The following is a 25299-nucleotide window of genomic DNA, read 5'->3' on the forward strand; positions in this document are numbered from 1 at the left end:
GTGGATTTGAGGGGGGCAGCAGCTTGCAGCAGGGGAAGTGTGGAGTTGAGGGGGCAGCAGCTTGCAGTCAGGGAAGAGTTGAGGGGGCAGCAGCTTGCAACAGGGGAAGCGTGGAGTTGAGGGGGCAGAAGCCTGCAGGGAGGGAAGCGTGGAGTTGAGGGGGGGGGGCAGTAGCTTGCAGCAGGGGAAGCGTGGAGTTGAGGGAGACAGCAGCTTGCAGCAGGGGAAGCGTGGAGTTGAGGCAGGCAGCAGCCTACAGCCAGGGAAGCGTGGAGTTGAGGGAGGCAGCAGCTTGCAGCCAGGGAAGAGTTGAGGGGGCAGCAGCTTGCAGCAGGGGAACCGTGGAGTTGAGGGCGTCAGCAGCCTGCAGCGGGGGAAGCGTGGAGTTGACGGGGGCAGCAGCTTGCAGCCAGGGAAGCGTGGGGTTGAGGGGGCCGCAGAGGTCGAAGTGGGTGGGAGCGGTCAGGAGCTGTGCTCCTATACTTTTTATTTTTAAGTTACACTGTTCCAATACTTTCATTTGAAAAAGAAACCGCTCTGGAATGGTTTTGTTTTAAAATGAAAGTGTAGGAAGAAGTTGAAGCTTGCACTTCAGTGCACTGCACTAAACATTCCCATAAATAGTAGGTATGTTTATTTGGGGGTTTGGATTGTGTGTCAGAGGGGGCGCGGCAATGGGGTATATGGTGGCGGGGGCAGGCGGGCAGGGAACATAGTTCCACTACTTCTTTTCGTACACTTCGACCACTAGGAGGCAGCAACTTGCAGCAGGGGAAGCGGGAAGTTGAGGGGGACAGCAGCTTGTAGCAGTGGAAGTGTGGAGTTGAGGGGGCAGCAGCTTGCAGCAGGGGAAGTGTGGAGTTGAGGGGGGCAGCAGCCTGTAGCAGGGGAAGCATGGAGTTGAGAGGGGCCGCAGCTTGCAGCAGGGGAAGCGTGGAGTTGAGGGGGGCAGCAGCTTGTAGCAGTGGAAGTGTGGAGTTGAGGGGGGCAGCAGCTTGCAGCCAGGGAAGCGTGGAGTTGAGAGGGCAGCAGCCTGCAGCAGGGGAAGCGTGGAGTTGAGAGGGGCAGCAGCTTGCAGCAGGGGAAGCGTGGAGTTGAGGGGGGCAACAGCTTGTAGCAGTGGAATCGTGGAGTTGAGGGGGCAGCAGCTTACAGCCGGGGAAGCGGGGAGTTGAGGGGGGCAGCAGCCTGCAGCAGGGGAAGCATGGAGTTGAGAGGGGCAGCAGCTTGCAGCAGGGGAACGTGGAGTTGAGGGGGGCAGCAGCTTGCAGCAGGGGAACGTGGAGTTGAGGGGGGCAGCAGCTTGTAGCAGTGGAAGCGTGGAGTTGAGGGGGGCAGCAGCGTGCAGCCGGGGAAGCGGGGAGTTGAGGGGGGCAGCAGCCTGCAGCAGGGGAAGCGTGGAGTTGAGGGGGGCAGCAGCTTGTAGCAGTGGAAGCGTGGAGTTGAGGGAGGCAGCAGCTTGCAGCAGGGGAAGCGTGGAGTTGAGGGGGGCAGCAGCTTGTAGCAGTGGAAGCGTGGAGTTGAGGGGGGCAGCAGCTTGCAGCCGGGGAAGAGGGGAGTTGAGGGGGGCAGCAGCCTGCAGCAGGGGAAGCGTGGAGTTGAGAGGGGCAGCAGCTTGCAGCAGGGGAAGCGTGGAGTTGAGGGGGGCAGCAGCTTGTAGCAGTGGAAGCGTGGAGTTGAGGTGGGCAGCAGCCTGCAGCAGTGGAAGAGAGGAGTTGAGGGGGCAGCAGCCTGCAGCAGTGGAAGCGTGGAGTTGAGGGGGCAGCAGCCTGCAGCAGTGGAAGCGTGGAGTTGAGGGGGGCAGCAGCCTGCAGCAGTGGAAGCGTGGAGTTGAGGGGGCAGCAGCTTGCAGCAGGGGAAGCGTGGAGTTGAGGGGGCAGCAGCCTGCAGCAGGGGAAGCGTGGAGTTGAGGGGGGCAGCAGCCTGCAGCAGTGGAAGCGTGGTGTTGAGGGGGGCAGCAGCTTGCAGCCAGGGAAGCGGGGAGTTGAGGGGGGCAGCAGCCTGCAGCAGGGGAAGCGTGGAGTTGAGGGGGGCAGCAGCTTGCAGCAGCGGAAGCGTGGAGTTGAGGGGGGCAGCAGATTGCAGCAGTGGAAGCGTGGAGTTGAGGGGGGCAGCAGCTTGCAGAGGGGAAAGTGTGGAGTTGAGGGGGGCAGCAGCTTGCAGCCGGGGAAGTGGGGAGTCGAGGGGGCAGCAGCTTGCAGCCAGGGAAGCATGGAGTTGAGTGCGGCAGCAGCTTGCAGGGGGGGAAGTGTGAAGTTGAGGGGGGCAGCAGCCTGCAGCAGGGGAAGCTTGGAGTTGAGGGGGGCAGCAGCCTGCAGCAGGGGAAGCGTGGAGTTGTGGGGGGCAGCAGCCTGCAGCAGTGGAAGCGTGGAGTTGAGGGGGGCAGCAGCTTGCAGCAGGGGAAGCATGGAGTTGAGGGGGGCAGCAGCTTGTAGCAGTGGAAGCGTGGTGTTGAGGGGGGCAGCAGCTTGCAGCCGGGGAAGCGTGGAGTTGAGGGGGGCAGCAGCCTGCAGCAGGGGAAGCGTGGAGTTGAGGGGGGCAGCAGCTTGTAGCAGTGGAAGCGTGGAGTTGAGGGGGGCAGCAGCTTGCAGCCGGGGAAGCGAGGAGTTGAGGGGGCAGCAGCCTCCAGCAGGGGAAGCGTGGAGTTGAGGGGGGCAGCAGCCTGCAGCAGGGGAAGCGTGGAGTTGACGGGGGTAGCAGCTTGTAGCAGTGGAAGCGTGGAGTTGAGGGGGGCAGCAGCTTGCAGCAGGGGAAGCGTGGAGTTGAGGGGGGCAGCAGCTTGCAGCAGTGGAAGCGTGGAGTTGAGGGGAGCAGCAGCTTGCAGCAGGGAAAGCGTGGAGTTGAGGGGGGCAGCAGCTTGTAGCAGTGGAAGCGTGGAGTTGAGGGGGGCAGCAGCTTGCAGCCGGGGAAGCGAGGAGTTGAGGGTGGCAGCAGCTTGCAGCCAGGAAAGCATGGAGTTGAGGGGGGCAGCACTTGCAGCCGGGGAAGTGTGAAGTTGAGGGGGCAGCAGCTTGCAGCCAGGGAAGCATGGAGTTGTGGGGGGCAGCAGCTTGCAGCAGGGGAAGCGTGGAGTTGAGGGAGGCAGCAGCTTGCAGCCAGGTAATCATGGAGTTGAGGGGGGCAGCACTTTCAGCCGGGGAAGTGTGAAGTTGAGGGGGGCAGCAACTTGCAGCAGGGGAAGCGTGGAGTTGAGGGGGGCAGCAGCTTGCAGCAGGGGAAGCATGGAGTTGAGGGGGGCAGCAGCTTGTAGCAGTGGAAGCGTGGTGTTGAGGGGGGCAGCAGCTTGCAGCCGGGGAAGCGTGGAGTTGAGGGGGGCAGCAGCCTGCAGCAGGGGAAGCGTGGAGTTGAGGGGGGCAGCAGCTTGTAGCAGTGGAAGCGTGGAGTTGAGGGGGGCAGCAGCTTGCAGCCGGGGAAGCGAGGAGTTGAGGGGGCAGCAGCCTCCAGCAGGGGAAGCGTGGAGTTGAGGGGGGCAGCAGCCTGCAGCAGGGGAAGCGTGGAGTTGACGGGGGTAGCAGCTTGTAGCAGTGGAAGCGTGGAGTTGAGGGGGGCAGCAGCTTGCAGCAGGGGAAGCGTGGAGTTGAGGGGGGCAGCAGCTTGCAGCAGTGGAAGCGTGGAGTTGAGGGGAGCAGCAGCTTGCAGCAGGGAAAGCGTGGAGTTGAGGGGGGCAGCAGCTTGTAGCAGTGGAAGCGTGGAGTTGAGGGGGGCAGCAGCTTGCAGCCGGGGAAGCGAGGAGTTGAGGGTGGCAGCAGCTTGCAGCCAGGAAAGCATGGAGTTGAGGGGGGCAGCACTTGCAGCCGGGGAAGTGTGAAGTTGAGGGGGCAGCAGCTTGCAGCCAGGGAAGCATGGAGTTGTGGGGGGCAGCAGCTTGCAGCAGGGGAAGCGTGGAGTTGAGGGAGGCAGCAGCTTGCAGCCAGGTAATCATGGAGTTGAGGGGGGCAGCACTTTCAGCCGGGGAAGTGTGAAGTTGAGGGGGGCAGCAACTTGCAGCAGGGGAAGCGTGGAGTTGAGGGGGGCAGCAGCCTGCAGCAGGGGAAGCGTGGAGTTGAGGGGGCAGCAGCTTGCAGCCAGGGAAGCACGGAGTTGAGAGGGGGCAGCAGGGAAGTCAGACGTAAAATGGAGCCGCGCCTTGGCCAAGAATGGGATAAGAGAGACATGAAGGCTGGCGGCCCCCACCTCATCTGTCCCTGCTGTAGCAGCTCTGCTAAGTAAACTGGGTCTGGACTTGGGGCAAACACCCCGTGAGATCAAACGCTTCCCGCAGCCGCGAGTGACCGACTTATTAAACAGTTTCTATACAGAGCCCGCCCCCGCCCTGAGGGAGTCTGCCTGCATGTGTTTACTTCCCCCATTGATAGGACCAGAAGCAAGTAAGCAGGGGCGAGCTACTCGGGTGTCTCTTTAAACAACTCATCCATCTTGAATCTGGGTTGGGGTTGGAGTGGGCTCGCATGATCAAAGAGGAGCTTTTTGATTTTTTTTTTTTTTAAAGCAGCGGTATTGTCTGCAAAACACAGAATATTCACGTGTAACGTGTGTTTTTTAGCCGGGGCCCTGAAATAGCTTCAAAGAAGTCGGTTTCCTTCTGACTCGGGGGAGCCCTTTTATGGGAAACGCCGCTGAATGATGGCGTGAAATCATAGCGGAAACAGACCAAACTAGCGGCAAAGTGTGATTGGCGCTATCTGATTATAGGATCAAGCCTACCATCCTCTACGGGAGCGACGGGTTGTTCGCAAAATGCACTAAAATGGTCCAGTGCACGCGCCTTCTGTCCCCAGAAACATCCCCCAAGTATGTTGGGAGCATAAGTGAAACCCCGCCCACTCCTGGGGGTTGCTGGGAAGTGAGGCTGGACTGGCAGGAACTACTGACTCCTCGGCCCTGACATGGGACCGAGTACGCCTGTGCTCCCAGCTGCCAAGTCTCCCAATCTCTTCCTCCTCTTCTTCTTGGGGTGTCTCCTAAAGACCTGGCGCCCCCATCTCCATAGAATATTTAGAGTCCCGCCCCTAACTCTCCTTCCGCTTCCCAGTCTCCCATACATTGGGTGACCAGACGTCCCGGTATTTCCGGGACAGTCCCGGGAAATTCCCTCCGTCCCGGGGTCCCAGGAGATTTTAAATTTTATAAACCCCGTCCCAGGATTAGATAGTTGGGTGGATACGGTCCCGGTTTTTGCCAGGAAGCCGATTCCGAAATCGGGCCCGGCACGACTCTTCCTGTGCGTGAATGGGGGTGTGAAGGCTTTTCACACCCCCATTTCCTCCCCCACAACTCCTTGGCTGCTCTCGACCACCGAGAGAATTGTGCCTGTGAGCACATCCTCGGCCCCTGCAACAGGCCAGCAACATAGAAGTAGGACCTCTGTTTTTATCAGTGTCCTATTTGTGTTTACTGTATTCCTACTTCCATGTCTATGGCCGGTCCTTTTTTTTATAGCTGGTCACTCTACCCATACATATTGAAGGAGGAACCTGTGCTGCTTGCCCTCTGACCCCTTTCTTATGTGTAATCAATCAGAGAGCCTCCTCCCTTCCACCCCATGCCGCTCCTCCTGGCTTTCAGCAACTCCCTCTGCAACCTGAACTTTTTGCATACCCTCGGGTAATGTTCCACGATTCTCAGGTGCTGCATGCCTCACGATTCTCAGATGTGGCCCTGTCCATCTTAAACTTGCATCCTTGCAACCCTGCATGCCCCACTCTTAGCTGATTCAAGACAGTCGCCTCGCTGCGTGGCATTTGCGCACCCCTGAAGGAGTGATCTGCAGAGTTCCTATCAGCGCGAATCATAGAGTCGGAGTTTGCTCAGAAGCACTTTAAGACAAGATAGCAGCACCCGTGAGATGGATGGGGGTGCAGATATATACTTCAACACCAATCAATAAGAACAACTCAATGGTTTGGCAAAGGGAGTCCGTATAATGACAATTACAAAAAACGGGGAGTCATGAATATTAGCAAATGGTGCGATCTTCCTTCTCGCTTCAACTCCAATGAACCTCATAAAAATCCTAACATTTATACTGAAAACTCATCATCATTGACGTGTAACACTCAAAAGTTGCCATGTATTTCTATTGGTTCGGAAAAGGTAACTTTACTATAGGTACTATATCTGTATATGGTAACGGAGTGAGGGGATTGGGTAAACACTGTCAGGTGGGCATCTAAGGCCTTCCTTTGAAAATGACTACTGCAGACGTCACTAAAAGTATGACGTGCCATTGGTTCTACTAACTATAGGACCCTAGATTACTTGGTCCATTACTTCATCAAGCTGGTCAGGAGCAGGAGCTCCTTGACCCCATCCGCCACTGCAGGAGCAGCTGGCGGATGATCCAATGCACAGCTGATCCTGGCTCGCTTTTTGAGCACACGCGGTAAGCGCTGTGACCGCACCCGAGCCGCGCCCGAACCCGAATCCGCTGACCCAAGACGCCTCTATATTTCATCTTAATGTGGATTGTTGATTATCCCCTGCAGCTGCCTCTCCAGTTGACCTGGAGGCCCAGGATCGCCCCGCACGACATAAAGGTACACGAGGTACCGATCCATTCAAAGATGGCCGCCAGAGGGTTTTGCAAGGTCTCCCCAGCCTAGCCAGGCCCACCTCAGCACCCACCCACCTCCCTATTGGCTGCCTGCACCCTCTTCAGCCGGATAGGCTGCCGGCAGGCACAGCCGGCCCACTTCGAAAAAGGCCCATGAGAACAAGGCCGTCGCCTGTTCTCTGCCTGTTCTGCCGCCTTGGCCGCCCCACCTGCCAGACCCCCTGACCCTACGCCTGTCCAGCACTAAGGTAAACTAACATCACTCCTACCGTTATACCCACGGCACACCTGTATCTCCATCCATTACAACCTGCCCACATTGATCTTTTGCAGCCTACACACGCTCATATGTACACACTGTAACAAAGTGTACGCTAAGCTCCGATATATCCTATTGGCATGCCCAACAGCTCCCCACTACGATGTGAGCTATATATCGCCAACAATCAACTGCGCTGCCACTGCCAAGCCCCACTGACCTGCATCACGAACTACCTGCAAGGCCACACGTGTCTTTCCACGGCATTCCCCTGCTCAATATCACTGGCGCAACCCTAACGGAAGTTCTGGCCAGTGGCTTATGGTCCACAGAGTACTATAATTTCATTGCAGACCTCGAAGCCAGTCACCACCTAGAGACTACGCAATCCGCCCGACATCAATGCATAAACTTGCTGTAGTACCAGTTATCTGTCATGCATACACTAGCCTATGCTCCTAGCCTACGTTGAATTTGCCTATTTTGTTGCACCTAGCCTAAAGTCGATTCTGCCTATTCTGTTGCACCTAGCCTAAAGTCGAATCTGCCTATTTTGTTGCACCTAGCCTAAAGTCGATTTTGCCTATTTCGTTGCACCTAATCTAAAGTCGAATCTGCCCATTTTGTTTGCACCTAGCCTACAGTCGATTCTGCCTATTTTGTTGCACCTAGCCTAAAGTCGAATTTGCCTACTTGTTTGCACCTAGCCTAAAGTCGAATTTGCCTATTTGTTTGCACTCATACCCCTCACCCATATCCCAGGCAACGCCCACCATACTTAACATGGCCCCCGTCCACCCCAACAGGCCTCCATGTTCTGACTCCATTCGCCTAACTCTGTTCCTACCAGCCTTACTCACACACGAGCGCCTCAACTTCCAATCCCCACCCACTAACACATTCCCCAACCCTAAATCCACTGCTGGAAGCACATCCCTTACGCTACCAGTGCACATAAGAAACGCCAGACTAGGAGCCCGCACCTCCACAGCTCACACCTATACTCACAAACTCACACCACAGTCACTCCCCACACCCTCCACTACCACTCCCAGTCCTATACCCCAACACCCCGCCACCTAACTCCATACCAACACCACCAAACACCACACCGACTCCACCAAACCAAGCACACATGAACCCTCCCAAATCCAACTGGCTCTCATTAACGCAAGATCCCAACAAGCACACGCCACAGAAATACATGACCTAATCTCTGACCTCGAGCTAGACGCTCTTGCCATGACAGAAACTTGGCTGCATGAAGCTTCTGGACCGGCATATGCCAGTCCCTCCCCCCCGGGTACATCATCCTCCGTCAAGATAGACCAACACACAAAGGCAGAGGTGTGGCCCTAATAGTCAAAGAAACACTGAAGGCTAGACAAATGAAACCCATCACATCTGAGAATTTCGATGCCCTATCAGTAAAAATCTCCTTATCTCCCAACGACACCATGACAATGCACCTTATCTACCGGCCGCCAGGCCCACTCCTGAACTTCCAAGCCGACATCCTACACCTCTTAGGTAACAACCTCAAACCTAACACTAAAGCCATACTCCTAGGAGACCTGAACCTCAATTCATCCATAGAGTTGACTCTGCCACTCACACTAAAGGCTGCATACTAGACTGGCTAGTCGACCACAACTGCAGGGTAGACATCAGCTCAAACACGTCACAACCTTGGACCGACCACCATCTCATCCACTTCTACATCCCAACAAAGTCTACTACTAGTCAAAACCTTCCGCTGCCAGCGGCCCTAAGCAGATCAACAAAAATTACTCACCAAAGACAGAATGTGTCCACTCCTAGAAGTCTCAGCACTAGCATCACCCACCTGCAATAACCCAGAAGAACTAGTCGAACTTTACGACACCACCATTAAAAAGATCATCGACACAATTGCCCCACTAGAAACAAAAAAAGCGAGAACACTCTTCCACGCCAACTCATGGTTCAACCAAGACCTCCATGACCTAAAAACACTCAAAGACAAGCACTCAAAAAATGGCAATCCTGTCCCTCAGCCCCACTACGCGACTCATACCTAACTATTGCTAAACAATACAAAAACGCCATAGCCAAAGCTAAAGCTGACACATACAACACTAGAATCGACAATGCCCAATCACATTCAAAAGAACTATTCGCTATCTTCAACGAACTAGTCATACCGCCCGAATCCAAACACCAAACAGTCAAAGACGAGAAATGGTGCAATGACATCCAGAAGGCTATGCTTGACAAAATAGACCCACTCCAAAAGAAAATCAAAGCCAACCTTGACAGTCTACCCAAGTCTCCTCACAAAACGCGGATTGCCCCCAACCCTAAACACCCTACCCAACACAACAGCAATCCTCCACCGCCATTTACCTTCAGAAAGGTAACCGCTCCTGAGGTCCTACACATCATGGAACACATAAAACCTTCTCTCTGCAAGGGGGACATTTGTCCAGCAAATATAATCAAAGACTGCGCTGAGCCCCTAGCCCAGTTCATCGCCACCTTTATTAACGCCTCATTCGCCACTGGCTCAGTACCCTCCTCCCTCAAGGAAGCCTGGGTTCGCCCACTACTAAAAAAGCCCACTCGAGACCCAGACTCACCCAACAACTACAGACCCATTACAACAGTGCCATTTTTGCTGAAAATCCTGGATAAGGCCGCTTACCTACAGATACAAGCCTACCTTGAATTTCACAACTTCCTAGGCAAGAGACAGTACGGTTTTCGCCCACGCCATGGCACAGAGTCAGCGCTACTCGACCTAAAGAACCAACTCCTAAAAAATATGGACAAAGGCAAATGTGCCATCCTCTTACTCCTTGACCTGTCGGCTGCGTTCGACCTAGTCGACCATAAAACCTTAAAGACACACCTCACCAATACAGCTCACTTCTCGGATGAAGGCACAACATGGATCTCATCCTTCCTGGAGGGCAGAGCAATGAGGGTCTACTCAGACCAAGCGTCAGCCACCCCCTCCCCCATCAATTGTGGAGTTCCACAAGGGTCCTGCACCTCCCCCACACTATACAACTTATTCACACTCCCGCTATTCAATGGCCTAGAAGAATTCAGCCTAATGTTCACCAATTATGCCGACGATACTCAAATCCTTCTACCACTAACTGGTGACTACAAGCAAGACCTAAAAACCCTACAAAACACTTATGCCATCATCCAGGCTTGGATGGCAGCTAATGGCCTATGTCTCAACGGAGACAAGACAGATCTTACTGGTGGGACCTAAAGAAACCCTCCACAAACTAGACAGCAAATACAGCACCTTCCTAATTGAGAACTTGGTAATCTCCGTCTCCCCGGCTGTAAAAACACTTGGAGTATACCTAGATTCTACCCTGTCCATGGACAGACATGTCAGTTACATCTCCTCCTCAGCAGCCCTAACAACCAAAATAATCAACGCAGTAAAGCCTTACTTGTCCACCACAAACCGCCTCAACATCGCCCGGGCCACCATAGGCGCTAAACTGGACTACTGCAACATCCTCCTACTAGGCACCTCTGCCAAAAACATTTACAGACTTCAGATCGCACAGAAGAACGCTTTGCGAGCAGCCCTCAATATTCCAAGGAGGGAAAACATCTCCCTAGCAAGACAAAATGCCCACTGGCTCCCAGTCAAAGAGCGCATTCAGTTCAAGACTCTCACCATTACCCACAGATGCATATCCTATTCTGCCCCTCGCTACCTTACTGAACGTATACAACCAGTCCAGTCACTCAGACCCAAAAGGGACCTGTACGTCAACCAACTTGCAATCCCCAACTTCACCAGAGTTAAAGCTGACGGCTCGAGTTTTGAAGTCCTAGCGCCAAAAGCCTGGAACTCATTACCGCCTAAACTAAGAGCTGAAACATCCCTCATAGCTTTCAGAAAAGCTCTGAAAACCACCTTCTTCAAGTGAATCTCTCCTATAATACTACTGCACGCAACAATATCTGAATATTACAACTGTACCATGCTCACTGTTCCCATGTAACCTCGGAACTGTAGCCATGCCTGTAACCTTGTCTCCATTTCTGTTTTGTCGTGATTTTCACCATGCCAAGCAAACCCTCTTGTAACAGCGCCACAATGCCATGGGGCTGCTGTGCGCTTTAAAAATGCAAATAAATAAAATTAAAATAAATTGTGATTGGGTTGGCACCAACTCCATGCATACTTTTTCACTTTACTTAGCAGCACGCAGAATGGTCGGCCAGGTGCAGGGCGCCCTTCAACCTACCCGGCCTTCCTCCAATCAATCATCACTTTAATGGCTATGTGTCAATTATTTCACTGTGGTTGGCCTCGAGGCTGCATCTTCTGCCTAGATATCTTCTCCTGGCTCACAGCCATGCGTAGGTGAGGGGGTCTTGCTTCTGTTCATTGGGCTAGTCACGTGATTCAGACACCGTGGATTTGCCTTTTCTTCAACAATTTGTGTGTTTATTTTTATGTTCACCCACCACCTGCCTTCGCCTTCTTATCTTGCCCCTTCAAAGCAGTATATTCTGGTCCTTAATTCAGTTAATTGTAGCTACTGCTCGTTCATTTTGATGGATACGACCTTGGTTCCCTAGGCACGAGTTGCCTCTGCTGAGTTTCGTTTCTGCTGCTCAGCTCCTGATTTCGTTGAATGTGAAACCTTCCTTGAGTGGCCTTAGTAATTTGTGTTGATTCTGCCGTTTGTGCAAAGTGTAAGTATACTTCATATAAAGTGCTTTATTTGAGGTAGATATGTATATGGCGCTTCTTGCCGCACTATCCCTCTAGTAAGCATAGCAAGCCGCACGATTCTGTTAGCTTTCTTGCGGTTCCAAGCATATTTACACGTGTAAACTGGTCAAATATCTTGGCCATGCTTACAGCTTAAGCTTCTTTCATTTGACATCGCCTTCACACTCTAAGTTCACGATATCCTTGTTCATGGCGTTTTGTCTCTTTATGTCATTCTCTGGTCCTCATTTCTTCTACATGTGAGTCAGGTTTAGGTTCTTGTGACGTCACCATTCGTCTTCCATTAAGACCTTTTTGGTTTCTTCACGGACTGTACTCAGGTGATCTTCGGTTTGTCTCATTTGTTGATATGGCTTTCTCAATGGGTACCTTACTGTCCATGGTTTCCTCGGTACTGGTACTTCAATAGGCATCGTTCTTCTGATAGGTACTGGACAGAGCCCCACTGCGGCTCTCTGCTGGTTTATTTGCTTATCATACGCCACATATCTCCATGTGAACGTTCCTGGTACTTAAAATGGACGGTTGGAGTGCGGGCTGTATTTGGAACCTCCTCAACAAGGGGACATTGGTAGATGCTTGACGACACACTCCTCCTAGCTTCTCCACTGGGCTTGTGTCACCCTTTAAGGTGTGTGACATATCAACTTCCGGGGGCACAAGTGGTCCAGGGATGAATATCGGTTTCTAAACCATCACTGAACCACATACCTCTATAAACCACAAGGGAACCCAACAGATGGGAAACGCTAGCAAATTATAAAACTGCTTGTCCAATTTTGGTAACGTGGACGGAACAGCAGGCTTATCTCTGCAAAGTCGAGGATCGTTGGTTAGTTGCAACACAGAAAAAAATGTATTATTACCCAATGATAAAAGGGACTGTCCAATAAAGGTTGTATAAAAATATCTATTTTATCATTATCACAACAGACATTTCTAGCACACTACAAAATACAACCCACCCTGTAAAGGATTGCAGAGGACAGACAGTTTCGAAGAAGTTAAATTGATGTACTCTGTAGACTGGCAGGAGGGTAGTCGGTAAAGTAATTAATTGCAATAGTTCAAGTATACTTGGTTTCAACGTAAAGGGAGCAATGGGGTATAAAATGTCACTAGCGGTCTTCAGAGAAGGACCAGGGGGACAGAACCACAATGTGCCTTGTGCTTGTAGAGGTTCTTGGTGCTCAACAGTGTAGAGTAGGTTTCAGGGCACTTTGCAGCTTCTGCTACAAAGTTGAAGATGGGTGACGGCTGCGGGTATCAGGCAGCAAGAAGTTCGGCGAGTAGGGCTGGATGGCTGCAGGCTGGCCTATAGGGCGGCTCAGGTTCAGGAATCGTTGTCTCAGTGCGGGTTTGAAGCACTGGTCGGGGCCTCTCAGACGGCTTCAGTGGCTGTGGCGTAACAGCACTCAGTGGTGCAGTCGGTTGCAGCTCGAGGGGCTTGACTTGCTCGAAAATGTCCTTTAAGGTGGACGCTGGTTGATGCTTGTCGATGTACTCCCCCTAGCTTCTTCAGTGTGCTCATGTAGTCCTTTAAGGCATACGGCCCAAAGCTGAGGAGAGTGTTGCAGGCACCAGCCTTGTCCTCGGTTTGGTTCAGAGACTCTCTGGCACTTCCCACCTAGGAAGCTTGCTGCAGAGCCTAGAAGGGCACGCTATGTGCTGGTTGGGTAGCGGTTCTGGAGCTGCTTGAGGGTCCTCTGGATTCAGTATCTCCTCTGTTCCCTGGGAGATGTTTAGGGAGGGATCTTGCTTCCCTCTTGGAAATCCTGGCCTTCCTTCACTGGTGGAAGCTGTACGGCAGAGTGTACCTTCAGCCAGGGTCCAAATGAGTTCTTTTTGTTACTCCTTCTGAAGTCTTCTGATGATCTGCCCAGAAGAGGGGCTTGACCCTCTTTTAAAGCCAACTATGCCCCAATGATTGGTGTAGGCTAAGCCTACCTTAATGAACCAATCCTGGGTCCACATCAGCAATCTCCTGTATGCATGAGGTCATAACCAGAGTGCTTTGCAACAGAAAAGGTAAAGGGGTGAAAACATGTAATACTTAGTCCCACCCATCTTCCTGTATGTTGTGGATCAAAGGGTCTCTCTGGTTAATGGAGCTCTCTGTGGTTCCTGATTAAAGCAGTGTGTCTCCCTTGAAGCTCTGGTAAGACCAGACTCTCTGGTTCTCCCAAACCACATTCTCATACCTTCTGAATGGAGTCCCCCTGCGGGGATGACTACTGTAATACACACAGTCCCAGATATGAAATTTCCAGTTGACACAGAGCAAATGAAAGGGTGTTGGGGTTTCCTGTCTCCTTTGTTAGACTCTGCAACCAGGCCCCATGTGGGCCACTTTGAATTAAACTGTGATTAGTATGCAAATCCTGCCACCAGCTACAAGGCTCAACAAAGGACAGTGTGGATACATGCGGCCTTAGTTAATAGGCTGGCCCTGGCAAGGGGAAGCTCTGGCCCTCCCCTTTCTGGAGATGTATCGTGTACTCTACCTGTCAGATCGCAACTAAATATGTCAGGTGGGACTGCACCCGTAGGCTATTTCCACCCAGAGTACACATGTCTATGTGTATGTTGTGCAGTGAGCATAGGAACATGCGTGCAGATTAACCCCACACATTTTCCAGAGGTTGATCTACCATCATTCAAAAAATGTTTTAAAACCAGGCGAGCGCACCCCCACCGTGCGGATGGTGGTGTGGCATGACACAGGACAGCTTGGTAGCTCTGTGTGCCAGTGTCCAAAAGAGACCGCCCTCAAAGTGTTTGAAGACAAAGAGGAAACAAAGTTGCCACATAGAAAATGTAAAAGCAGTACTGGACTAGCATCTCCCGAATGGAATGAAACATCTTGGCACGAATGCAAGCTTTTTTAAAATTGTTAACAGAACCTTTCAGTGTATCTAGACACAGCAGTTGCACTGCCTTTTTTGTTTTAAAAAGCTGTTTTTGTGAACCAAAACGTCGACCTGTAAAATTGAAGTAAAGGTTGGGGAGAGCGGCCCAGGCCATTTATTCTAAACCTTCACAGAGTTCTGCCCAAAGGCCAATCGCAGGACACATCCCTGTGCAGGGTCACTCCTATATTTATCATTGAAAACCTGAACAGGAGAATGAGTGCCAGTGGGAATGGAGCGAGGGGGGATTGAAGCTACTCTAACTAACTCAAAAACACGGCAGAGGTACGGGGGGCAGGGGGCTATTTTTTTTTAAACAGTTGTGAAAGCAGCGCTCAAACATGGAATACTTACAATGATAAACCTTCCCTATTTATACCTGCCAACATAACCAATCCCATTCCGGAGATGATAATCCGGTCTCGGGTTTTTTTCTTTGCATTCTGGGACTTGTAGTCCGGATGTTCTAAGCCAGCAAGTCTGAAGGTGTAAAGAAAGAAACAGAGCTTGGAAACTGCCTGTGGAGTGGGGCATGCTGGGACGAGTCGCTGAAGGGTGCACTCATGTTCGCCCAGGCCATGCAAAATGATAATGATTTGTTATTTATATAGCGCCTTAAGCCAAAGCGCTTTACAGAGAACCTATTTGCATACATGTATCATCCCAACCGAAGTCGATACTCATTTATCGACCTCAGAAGAATGAAAGGATGAGTTGGCCTTGACCCGATTCGAACCAGCTACCTGCAGATCACACATAGAACGCAGCAGCAAGCGCAGCAGCAGCAGCAAGCGCTCAACCCACTGAGCTATCTTACCGGCTAGTTAGTTATCCAGACATGGCTTTCTTTTGCGAATTCTGGGAATTTTAGTTTGTCTTTTACTATTTTAAACTCAGGACTACGCATCCCACAATGCAAAGAAAAAAACAGTACAGGAAGACCTACTTAGGCATGGCCTTGGAAACTCCGGCGCTCTGCTGTCCAGTGCCAATTGGGAGTCCCAGTCCTGGTTTTATTATTTGCATTTAAGGATTAATAGGTCTGCTTTTGAAATGTGAATGCGTGATTATAAATCTTACACAACACAAATCAGGCGCTCACTAGTTCTCCATGCACAATATTGTCCATGTTAAGAGCTGTGGGGGACCACAGGCTTTAAATCAATCATGGAGGCCGGGCAGTTATAAGAGTGCATTTACAAGATGACGTCACCCGGAACACCAGGTTCCAGTCCTCGAATGTCCTTTCAAGAAAACATTGCTGTATGACCAGGACTGCAACACGCCAGAGCGAGGGCCCCAACAATGATGAGGAAAGGAAAAGGGCGGGAAAATGATGCAGGGTTGTGGGTAGAAACTGTAAGCAAAATGATTAACCACAACCCATACCCCTCCCCCTTCTCCTACCCGCTCTGCCCCCACAATAGCAATGCAGGAGTACCGGTGGCCATGCGCGAGAATACTGGGGATTCCTAAAGTTTCAAATGGGAAAGAACAAACTGCAAGTACCAGAATGCAAAGGGAAACAAACAAGACCTGGGTGCATTCTCACACGTGGCCAGGGGAAACTTGATAGTTCTGGCAATCATATACAAAAAAAGGGCTTGAGCGTGCTCCAGCAAGACAAATTTTGCAGCAGCTCTCAAGGCCGTTTTTTTGATTATTTATGAGCAAAGAATTTGTGTGGTCAAAATTTCAAATTGTACTTCTACAATGTCAGGCATGTTGGTGGGCTTCCAGGAGTACAGTTACCACAGAGCCTTGGTGCGCTGCAACATGAACCCGCTGCCACCGCTGCCAACACAAGGGCAGGGAACGCCCAGGCGGAAATACTCCAAAACTGCACCCCCCTGGTCTCTCAATTTCACGCCTGAGAAAGCCCCCCAGGCCCGTTCTTTTCTTGGAATTCGGAGGCCTCTCGTTTTCTCCTGTGCATTTTCCATTTAGGAAATCTCCCAGAATGACAAGAGAGGAAGAGGGGCGACCTTTCTCGCCTGAGCAATGGAGACGTTTGCGTTCTCTCCAATCCGCCTCCATCACTTAAGCAATATTGCCCCCTTCCTCACACTCCAACTCACCCAACCCATTCTCTTGCACCCCAAAGCGCCAAGAGACCATTACATTTCAGAGGCGGCTCTGTACAAGGCCCAAAAGCTTGTGGTAAGCAACACACACAGAAAGATGAATTCTGACAAATGCACACACCAGCCCCCGCCCCACGTTATGTGTTCTTTCACATCTGAGGGAGGGGGGGGGGCTGATGTGCACACTTGCATTTTCTTAGGCAGAGAGGCGAGGGAAGCCTTTTCTGAAACTAACAGCATGAAAGGGTGTTGGATGTTAGCTCATTATGTATGTATGCATGTGTGCAAGGAGTGTGTATGCAATGTGTGTGTGAATGAGTGTGTGTGAATGAGTGTATGAGGTATGGGGGACAGGGTGCGCACGTTAATGAGCGAGTGTATCCTCAATGAGATGTTTAAATGAGTGAGTGAATGTGTAATTGTGTTGTGCGTCTGTGTGTATATATATAGCTGCACACATATGTGTAAAGCTGGACCGAGGAGCTGATTCTGGCGCGTAGAGGGTGGGAGGTGTGGTGGTTGGTAGGAGAGGGACGGGTGGGGAAAGGGGGATAGGATATATGGGCTCCCTGCAGGGGCGTTGCTAGGGGGGGCTGAGGGGACTATAGCCCTTGATCTTTTGGTGTAGCCCCGGATAGAATCTCAGGAGCTACAGCCAAAAGACTAGCTAGCCCCCAGTCCCAACAGTTCCGACATCAGCGTAGCCCCGGGTCTTTTCCAGACCTAGCAACTCCCCTGGCTCCCTTCTAGACAAAACTTGGGGTAGAACAGAGAGGGCGGATCATCTAATTTTGTCCCGCCCAGTTTCTAAAGTGGCCCCGCCCATAACCAGTTAGCCCCACCCTCCTCCCACTAAATGGTTTCCTTGCAGTCCTGGTTCAGTCCCAAGCATGGTCAGAGTCAGTGAATTCCACAGCGGGCCGAGAAGAGATCAAACACGAACAATGCCACATATTTTACAAACACACAAGTCAGCCTTCAAAGGCTGGCCCTGGACAACATTCTTCCCACATTGTGCGAATAACTGAAGCGTGAAAAAACCCCAAACAAATAGGAAATGTGGCAAATAGCGGCCCTTCTGGCTCTGATCTCACAGCTGAGTTTAAGGATTAGAACCATGTTTTTGTCTCGGCCCTTTGAGAGCGGCTGGATTTGCAAATGGCCGCCATGTGAATTCCAGGAGGCCTTCCAACTGCACGTCCTTTGGCGCTGTCCCAAGTCCTTCAAACAGTAAGCCTTAAAGCTTGTTCTCTGAGGAGCTGTGGAAAGCTGGCCTGACGCTAATTCTGCTGAATACTGAAAGAAAGGGAAAAATGCGATAGGTGCGGAGAGGGCACTGGGGCTGAAAAGGCAGATACAAGTCGGTTAATGGCTGCAACATTGCAATGTTATCTTATCTTGCATTGGTATAGCGCCTCCGGCCCAGGGTCGGACTGCGACAAGAAATCGGCCTGGACACCCCAAAAAAAGTGGCCCACCCCTCGCCTCAAAAAAGTTGGCCACCCCTCGCCTTGCGACCCTTGACCTCTGATGACAACATTGGAAGTTACGTCATTTGACCGCACCCCAAAGTAACAACCCGGAAAGCAATGAAACACGACCTTTCACCCCTTGACAAACCAGGAAGTGGCATCAAATTGCATTGTTCCTAAGTACACTATGAAAAATATGGTTATGATTTCAATAATGTGGTATACATTTCATACAAGAATGGATCACCATATGTATCATTAATATCTGTGTGTATAGATCCATATCATCAAATTACTCTGAATGCAAGCAGACGTCCAAGGCCAAGCGATAATATGTTATTGTATAGCACTAAGGCTTAATCTCTTTTTTATAGAGCAAATATGCATACAAAATCACCCAGCATGTGTTGGTACTCATTTATCAACCTCAGAAGGATGAAAAGCTGAGATTGTCTTGCTGGGATTCGAACCTGCAGATCACACACACATCGCAGCAGTGAGCGCTCAACCCCCTGAGCTATCATATCGGCTATAGGAAAATTAGCAATTATTCTGTAGTGGATATCATTAAACTGGTAACTGAGATTTAACAGCAGACCAGTTAAGTTCATCTGCATGTTTGGTGCAAAGTTGGCCGCATGTCAAGTCTGCAGGCATCTACTTTCAGGCTTCAGAGGTTGGCAAAATAGGGAAAGCAGCGCACTCACAGGACATTCCATACCCTAAGCACTCATTACCTCATACATGCAAACAAACATCCTGAACAGCATGCCAGTGACATGGGAAAGATAGACACATTACAACAAAGACTTAGTCAATGACCACTTGATGTGCTATGGTCAAATATTTCAAGGATTTTGTCAAGAGACCCAGGACACCGAGATGGAATGTCTTGTGATGATTGTAACAGAGACAACAGCAGGAAAAAAAAAACTGCTATTACTGCAACTTGCAAAAGGCAAAATACAGAGTCCGAAATGGATGCTTATTCTACACTAAAATTGCTAGTTTATCACTAACATCACTAATATCACTAATAGATATTTATCACTAATATAACTTCACAGCCACTCCAGGGAGCACCGTGCCGGTGACAACCGCTGGCCCGGCGGCGGCTCCGGCCCCTCAACTTTGCATGCTGCAGCAGCATGTGAATGATGCATGCATTATAATTTATGATGCACAAGTCATGCATGCAAATCAATCATCAAAGCAAGGCAACATGTGTTACCTTGCTTTGATGAATTATGCCGTTGCAGGTGTTTTTTTTGTTTATAAAATATTTTTCTTTTTTTCACTTTTTTTTGTTTTTCAAACCGGCCCAGGTGTTGGCAGAAACCGGCCCCCACTCCCCAGGGATGATTTTGGCACAATCCGACCCTGCTCCTGCTAAAGTTTATGGCTTTGAAGAACTTTGCCTGCCAGAAAGGCAAAGAATGAGTGACATAAAAGAGTAGCGGTAGGCAGGAGCAATGTCTGCTGAATAGCTGGGTCGAGGGGGAGGGATGAATACGATGCACAGGAAAGCATCAGAGATTCTTCATAAGTGGTCGGGTAATTCCCACACGTGGGGCGACACATTGGTGTGCCGTGGTGCTCATCACCACACCAATGAGAAACAACAAGGTCAACCCACGCCTAGGGAGGCTCGTGTAGAAGGGACGTGCCGTAGCATTCATGAAAGCAATTCACCGGAACGTCAAGTGTAGTGGAAATGACATCACAGGGCCACTGACATCACAGGAAATGACATTGCATGACCTTTGACATCAATGAGGTTTTATCATTTGATGTTATGACATTTTGCCCTGATGACATCACAAGAAGTGACATCACTGATGGAAGTGATATCACACAAGTAGCTTGATGCAGTCAGTCTGGTAAAGAGTCTCTTTCGACCTGTCTTGGGATCTTGTTAGTCTCACACCGTCTTGTGGTCTCCAGTCTCTCACTCTGCCTTGTGGGTTAGTTTCTTTTACCCCCCCCCCACCCCCAGGGTATTAGGTTGCTCTCCCCGGCCTTGAGATTTTGGGTCTCTTGTTCCCTCTTGGGCTTTCGTTTCTTTCCCCACCCTGGGGTCTCGGGTTTCTCACCCAGCATAGGGGCTATGTTTATTTTTTCCCACAGGGTGGTCTCAGTTTCTCACCCCTGCTCCCTCTGTGCTTTGTTTCTTTTTCCCCACCCTGTGGTCTCATTTTCTCAACCTCGCCGGGGGCTTTGCTTCTTTTGCCCCACCCTGTGGACTCAGTTTCTCACCCTCGCTGGGGGCTTTGTTTCTTTTGCCCCACCCTGTGGTCTCATTTTCTCAACCTCACCGGGGGCTTTGCTTCTTTTGCCCCACCCTGTGGACTCAGTTTCTCACCCTCGCTGGGGGCTTTGCTTCTTTTTCCCCACCCTGTGGTCTCATTTTTTCACCCTCGCTGGGGGCTTTGTTTCTTTTGTCCCATCCTGTGGACTCAGTTTTTTACCCTCGCTGGGGGCTTTGTTTCTTTTGTCCCACCCTGTGGACTCAGTTTTTCACCCTCGCCGGGGGCTTTGCTTCTTTTGTCCCACCCTGTGGACTCAGTTTCTCACCCTCGCTGGGGGCTTTGTTTCTTTTGCCCCACCCTGTGGACTCAGTTTCTCAACCTCGCTGGGGGCTTTGCTTCTTTTTCCCCTCCCTGTGGTCTCATTTTCTCAACCTCGCTGGGGGCTTTGCTTCTTTTGCCCCACCCTGTGGGCTCAGTTTCTCACCCTCGCTGGGGGCTTTGCTTCTTTTTCCCCACCCTGTGGTCTCATTTTTTCACCCTCGCTGGGGGCTTTGTTTCTTTTGTCCCATCCTGTGGACTCAGTTTTTTACCCTCGCTGGGGGCTTTGTTTCTTTTGTCCCACCCTGTGGACTCAGTTTTTCACCCTCGCTGGGGGCTTTGTTTCTTTTGTCCCACCCTGTGGACTCAGTTTCTCACTTCCCCTCGGGGCTTTGTTTCTTTTTCCCCAGCCATTGATATCAGTTTCTCACCCCCCTTTGGGATTTGTTTGTTTTTCCCCACCCTCTGGTCTCAGTTTGTCACTCCCTCAAACCCCTTGGGACTTTGTTTCTTTTTCCCCACCCATTGGTCTCAGGTTCTCACCATACCCCCACAACCCCCCCACTCCCCCCCTTGGGATTTGTTTCTTTTCCCCTACCCTGTGTTCTCAGTTTCTCACCCCTCTTGGGGCTTTGTTTCTTTTTTCACACTCATTGCTCTCTGTTTCTCTCTCCCCCAAGGCCCCTGCCCCCCCTTAGGGCTTTGTTTCCTTTTCCCCATTCTGTCTTCTCAGTTTCTCACCCTCCCTTGGGATTTGTTTCTTTTCCGCCACCCTGTGGTCTCAGTCTCTCACTTCCCATTGGGGCTTTGTTTCTTTTTCCTCACCCTGTGGTCTCAGTTTCTCCCCCCCCCCCTTTGGGCTTTGTTTCTTTTTCCCCACCCTGTGTTCTCAGTTTCTCACCATCCTTGGGGCTTTGTTTCTTTTGTCCCACCCATTGGTCTCAGTCCCCCCCCTTGGGCTTTTCCCCCTCCCTGTGGTGTCAGTTTCTCACACCCCCTTGGGGCTTTCCCCCTTCCTGTGGTCTCAGTTTCTCGCTCCCCTTGGGGCTTTGTTTCTTTTGCCCCACCCTGTGGTCTCGGTTCCCCCCTGGGGCTTTTTCACCCTCTCTGTGGTGTCAGTTTCTTCTCCCCTTGGGGTTTTGTTTGGGTGATCCTCCTCTCTCACAATCCCTTTGCGCCACCATGTACCTCTGTTCCTGTGCCAGTGCTCAACGGGAGAGTCAGGGAGTTCTGCGTCCCCAGTACACCTGTGTCGGTCCACTCCAGGCATTGTATTCTGGCTGGAGCTTGCCCCTGTCCCCGTTGGCCACTGGCCTATGCGTCTCTTTAGACCCGTTCTCCATTTCTCCTGTGGTTGCGGTGCAGTGTTGCTTTGCGTTGAGTCTCTCTGGCTCCTGGAGTGGCAGATTTGTCTGTGTGCTGCCAGCTTGGCTGTGGCCCTACTGGCCATGCCTGGTATACTTGCCTCGTTGCTTGGCCACGACTCCCAGGACGAGGGTCCTGCCTTTCTCTGGATCCACTGACTTTTCTCTTCTGCTACAATGTGGTTTGCCTCCTTGTGTCCCTCTGTGTAAGGGTGTGGGTCGCTCCACCCTCTTCTTGCTCCAAGCGAGTCTGCTTGCAAGCGATTCTGCTCGACCTCTCTGCATCCTTTGACGCAGTTAGCCATGACACCCTAACCAAAAGATTGGAAGACATAGGTATAACGGACATAGCACTACTCTGGATTAAATTATTCCTAGCAGAACAGAAACTGTATGGATAAAACCTTTCAAGTCACAGGGATCCTCACCATCACCACTATACTTCAACATCTACCAGACTCCAGTAATCAGAATCTTCAAAAAATACAAATTGACATGCTACAACTATGCAGACAACACTAAAATCATGTACAAAATCGAAGCCACTCAAGCCGATCACTCAACCCTAATTGAGTGTCTAAAAGAAGTCTTTAACTGGATGAACGCCAACAACCTGAAAATCTACCCAGGAAAGACAGAAATCATGATTATATTCAAAACCAAGAGAACAGCCCCTACATTCCCTGGCCAGCGGAAATGGGAACTGTGCCAACACCATCTAAGGTAGTAAAAAATCTGGAAGTCCTGATGGACAACACCCGAACCTTGGAACCACAAATAAATGCAATAATCAAGAAATTCTTCTTCCTCCTTCACACGAAAAGAAGAATCTCACCTTTCCTCTCCTTCACCCACAAAACACTCACAATCGTCGCCCTCAGGTCAATAATCGACTACGCCTCTACCTCGGGACACCAGAATACCTCGTCAAGAAACTACAAAGGATCCAAAATACAGCAGCCAGACTCCTCCTTAAACTACCCAGAAAAGACCACATCACTCCAGCCCTAAAAAAACTACACTGGCTCCCAGTCAAACATCACATCACCTTCAAAACTATGTGCATAACCCACAGGGCAATCAGTGGACAGGGAGCTCAATTCCTACAAAAGGAAAAAACAATCTACAAGCCAACGAGAATCCTCAGATCAAGCAATGAAATTCACCTGGAGCCAAAACCATACGTCAAGAAAAAACTGGGAGGCTCCTCCTTCTCCCACCTGGCCGCAAAAACCTGGAACAACATCCTGAAAAAAATAATAACCACCAAAGACCACCTACAATTCAAGAAATTAATAAAAACCTGGCTCTTCAACACTGCAGAAACACATTGAAACAACTAAACAACCAAACAGGGAACACAGAGAACAGGTTGACAGAAATTAGGATGACACAGACAACACCCGGAAACAACTAAAGGACAATCCTACAATAACGAGAGAGACAACGCTAGGTTGAATAGGACACAAGCCACAACCCCATGAGGACAGAATTAGCACTCCTGCCCAATTCCATCCTACAACCTCACCCACTCCATGAGCGCTAGCAAGAGCCATATATGAATGTTAACAGTTGCCATTTTGGACGGAGTCATGGACGTTAGCATACGCAGAGCCGGGACAGGGTTGTGAGTGATGGCAGATGCCGTGTCTGGACGTAGCTACAAATGTTGGTATGTACCTCGCTTAGATGACAGGGTTGTGAGCAATAGCCTGCGTGAGAAACTGGGCAGGATTGTGAATGCTGACCTTTGCCACAGCTGGATAGAGTATTGGTTGTTGAGCGATGCTACGTCCGACTGCACCGGAATGCTACTGAGACCAGATTAGGATGGAATCGTGAATACCAGCTAGCCGCACACATAGGCAGGTCCAAAGGTGGGCAGGTGCCGAATTTGGGCACAGTTGTGAATATTGGCGAGCGTCACTTATGGAAGGGATACTGAATATCGGCTGGTGCTGGAGCTAGATTGACATGCAGTGATGTTCGCGCACCACACTTAGAAAAAACGTGGAAATTCAGCACATTGCATATAGACAGCGATGCCAATAACCAATCCACTAGCAATTTCACCCCTCGGCGTACACCTCTCAAACTCTAACCAGACACAACCACAACCCTATACCACACCAAACCGCACAAACTTCACTACACTGCAACAACAAAACAAACCTCACATAGACTGGCACAACAGCGCACAGCGTCTACTGACCGGAAAACACCCCAAGCCCAGCGAACAGTGTTAACCGTGTTGAGGCCGCCAACAGCACATCACTGCTCTCTTGCACTTTTCCTGCATACTCCCACTAACTCACCCCCCTTCCCATTTCAGAGCTGCCAGAGTGCCAGGAGACCACTCCGGTGGTGATAGTGTTCGGTACAAATATCCTTTAACATTAACATTACACTGAGGTTTAGAAACCACATTAGCCTGTTATCGAAGGAAGCTTCAAGTCATTACACAAATTCTAATCTGTGTAGCCAACAAAAGTGCTGGGACTTTAAGAATGGGGACAGTAAATGATATCCTTATTGGGGAATCTCCTTTTCTCAGGGGGGAGTTCCCCTGCAGTAGGGTACCGCTTACCCTATCCACAAGAGGGCGTTCGGGGTAAAGAGTTCACCACTCTGGTCCCAAAGAGAGTGGCTGCCACTTGGGGATAGGGGGTGAATACCCTGGATTCGTCACACGTGGCACTAAACCAGGCTCGCAAAGGGAGCAGGATGGATGCCAAAGGTGTTGCCTGCAGTACTCGCTGGTACTCCTGGCACCCAATAAATGATGTCCTTGATAGTAGTTCAGGTTGTCCTACTTCCTTTGCAGTCAGACTGATTTTTATATGATTAGATCCCCCCTTCTGTAATGGCACAGGCGGGCACACGCGTTATTGGAATGGAAGCTACTCAAAGGCTTCTGATTGGTTAATTGTCATAACTCAAGAGTTTCCATCAACTTTATTTTGGTTGGTGGTTTTGGCTCCAAATTCAATTAAATGTATTTTTGAGACGATTCTATTGCCAGGACATGTAGCGTGCAAGGTGATAAGATGGGGTCAGAGGGTGGGGGCGGGGGTGTTACCCGACCCTCCCTTTAAGAGTATAACAGGCTGATCTTGAAATCGTTTCGCCTCATCTATCCCTCACACCGCTCAAGCACAGGTTTGTGTGATGCGGGTTGATAGCAGGATTAGCAAGAGAGATGAGCGTGTTGGAATTAACTTTCCGCAACATGCCCTGAGTAATAGCACAGTGGACATAACTAATGGAGTCCAGGCGCTTTATGTCCTAGAAGGATACAATTCAATGTGGTGTAACCCTGTCCTGTGATTACA

This window comes from Ambystoma mexicanum, chromosome 14, assembly GCF_040938575.1.
Source record: "Ambystoma mexicanum isolate Mex_15411 chromosome 14, UKY_AmexF1_1, whole genome shotgun sequence".
In the NCBI taxonomy this organism is placed as follows: Eukaryota; Metazoa; Chordata; class Amphibia; order Caudata; family Ambystomatidae; genus Ambystoma; species Ambystoma mexicanum.